This window comes from Dinoponera quadriceps, unplaced genomic scaffold (assembly GCF_001313825.1).
Source record: "Dinoponera quadriceps isolate SergipeBrazil2010 unplaced genomic scaffold, ASM131382v1 scaffold3564, whole genome shotgun sequence".
NCBI classification, from domain to species: Eukaryota; Metazoa; Arthropoda; class Insecta; order Hymenoptera; family Formicidae; genus Dinoponera; species Dinoponera quadriceps.
In genome coordinates this window covers 1-2,597 of record NW_014557545.1, presented here as the reverse complement: position 1 = coordinate 2,597, position 2,597 = coordinate 1, and the positions used below count along the sequence as shown (strand labels likewise).

The window sequence follows — 2,597 nt, the reverse complement described above, 5'->3', positions numbered from 1 at the left end:
AACTTTGATACCGGAGAATGCGGTACTCGTCCATATAGCGATACAAAATTATTTTCAAACGATTATAGCAAAGTCATTGAAATCAACAGTATCATTGATTTCACTGTGCAAATGCGACCAGAAACATATTACTATACAAAAGTTTTTAGAAGGATTTGGTGACCTTTATAATATAGGTTTTCAGCCACAGATTGCAAATTTATATCCACCAGTGCAATTTCCAGTTAGTCGCGGGACACCAATAATATCTCCTTTTGTTATGTGTGTATGTATGTGGATTTAATTACATACTTACAAAAAACGATTTTGATTTATTTTCGGTCTACAAATGTTACAGATCGGGATCATACCGACGATTACTATGTCTATCAGTAAATAGAAGAGCACATAATTTCCAGTAAAAAAGGAACTGTCAGTATTACAGTATTACCGCTGACGAAGAGTTCGAATATTTGTCTGGTCATGTAATTGATGGAAAAAATTTGCTACGGGCGACAGGTTATCTTTTTTTAATTTGGCAAATGATTGGTTTGTTGAGTGGCATTGATTATCGCAACATACCGATTGTATTTGAAAATGTTAAATTTGTCCGCGCTACTAAAGTATCGAAAAGAGATGATTTGAATTTAATTCTTATAATACAACAAGGTAAATTGCTTTTGTTGTTTGATCACGATAATTTCCAAGAAAATTAACCCGATAAAGTTATATGTAAAGAAATGTGCGGTTTATATCGTAATACTTGCATGATATTTTTATAGGTAGTAATAACTTCGAGATTATAGAAGGTGACAACGTAATCGTTAGTAGATTCACAAGGGTACCTAACATTGCGTGTGAAAAACTACATCAATTTTTATCCAACAGTAAGGAAGATAATGAGTGCATGAACACAGCAGATATTCATAAGGAGCTACGACTCCGAAGTTATCAGTATACTGATTTATTTCGTTTATTGAAGAGCGCTATTATCACTGGTAAAGTAGGGCATATCAGGTGACCCATAAATTGGACAGCATTCATGGACAATACGCTACAAATGAAAATCCTACCGTTTGATTCAAGAAGTATTTGCATGACGACTAAAATTCGCAAATTGATAATCGATCCTGAATATCACATAAAACAATTGCACAATATTTCCGTTCAAGANAGTCTGCGTTAGCCTAAAAAATTTTCGTAAACAGTTGCAGATATATAAATGGACATCATATCTCATTATAAATCTGTGAATTTTATTACAGATTTGCCTGTACGTGTCTATGATTGTTTAGACGCTATAGTATGCGAAGGAATAGAAATTTGTGGGGTCAAAGCTACAGTCATATCTCGTCGATTAACCAGAGTACAAACCGTTTATGAATAATACGGTTTCATTCCATATCGAGATAACGTCATGATGTCTTTGAAAGAGGTGGTGAGAATGTCGGTGCATATAGCGCTTGAATGTTACGAAATGATAAATATTAGAGTGATTGAGTTCATCGAGGACAGCGACATGGTCCTGCTGGACGACCTCTTTACTCCGATTGTCCAAGAAGTTCTAAACAATTTGCCGCTCGTACGATCTAATCTCACATTGGTGGCGGCCGCCAATAGATATGACAGCTCCTCTTTGCCTCAGAATCTCGCAATCATACAGCTTGATAAATTAGCAAAAGATGACAGATGTATAATGGCCATTGCTGTCGGAATTCTAAAGAAAAGTACAAGCGTCATGACTAATAAATTATTGTCCAGCATAATGACTGGTAACTTTCTGTTGACACGATTCTGTTGACACGAAGATCTGTGTGGTTCTTTCGATCAGAACTTACTGCAACACGACGGTCTGGAGATCATTATGGAGAAGCGCACTGAACGAGAAGCATTGATATTATTCAAAAAAGCGCAAAAATCTATAAAAATGCGAAAAATCATACACGTAAATAATCTTGATTTCTCGTGAATCGATGAGTTAAAATCTGCCATGGACATCGACGATGAATCAAGCAGGAATACGAGAGTAATAGTCGTCGCAGAGAGTGATTTCGAGTGTGGTGTATTAGGACTTGTCAATTGTTTACGAAAAGAGCAGGGTGGTGAAATTGTTGGATGTATATTTATTCAAGATAAGGACGCACCCGAGTTCTCCTTGCAGGAACCTTTCTATAAGAATCAACTGCGATTAGATTTACCCATTAACATCTTAGGTCCGGGAAAAATTTGGGGCTTTTATCGGTATTTTTCGTTATCACTACCAGAACAGAGACCTGTGCAGTGCGGTTACGTCGTTCAAGGGGTACGTTAATATTTTTATTCGAGACAAATAAAGTGTATAAATATTTACGTAATTCTTTGTCAAGTGTATGTATCGTAAATTTTTGACAAAATATTTCTTTTTATCTTGAACTGNAATATTTCTTTTTATCTTGAACTTTGTTGCACGCAAATTTTTATATTAATAAGAATGAGTTAATATTAATTTCCTTGAGATCCTAAGTGATTTGAATATGTTTCACATCTTAATTATTATTGTATTGAATTATATTGCATTTATATGTTTAAATAAAAAATTATTACGTAGATATAATATAATTAAAGCACCGTATTTATTG

The 2,597-nt window shown here is 34.6% G+C and overlaps 1 pseudogene; it reads left to right on the top strand.

Annotated features, from left to right (window-relative positions):
• The first annotated feature begins 68 nt into the window (after positions 1 to 68).
• Positions 69 to 1,780, top strand: LOC106749294 (annotated as a pseudogene).
• The last annotated feature ends 817 nt before the right edge of the window (positions 1,781 to 2,597 follow it).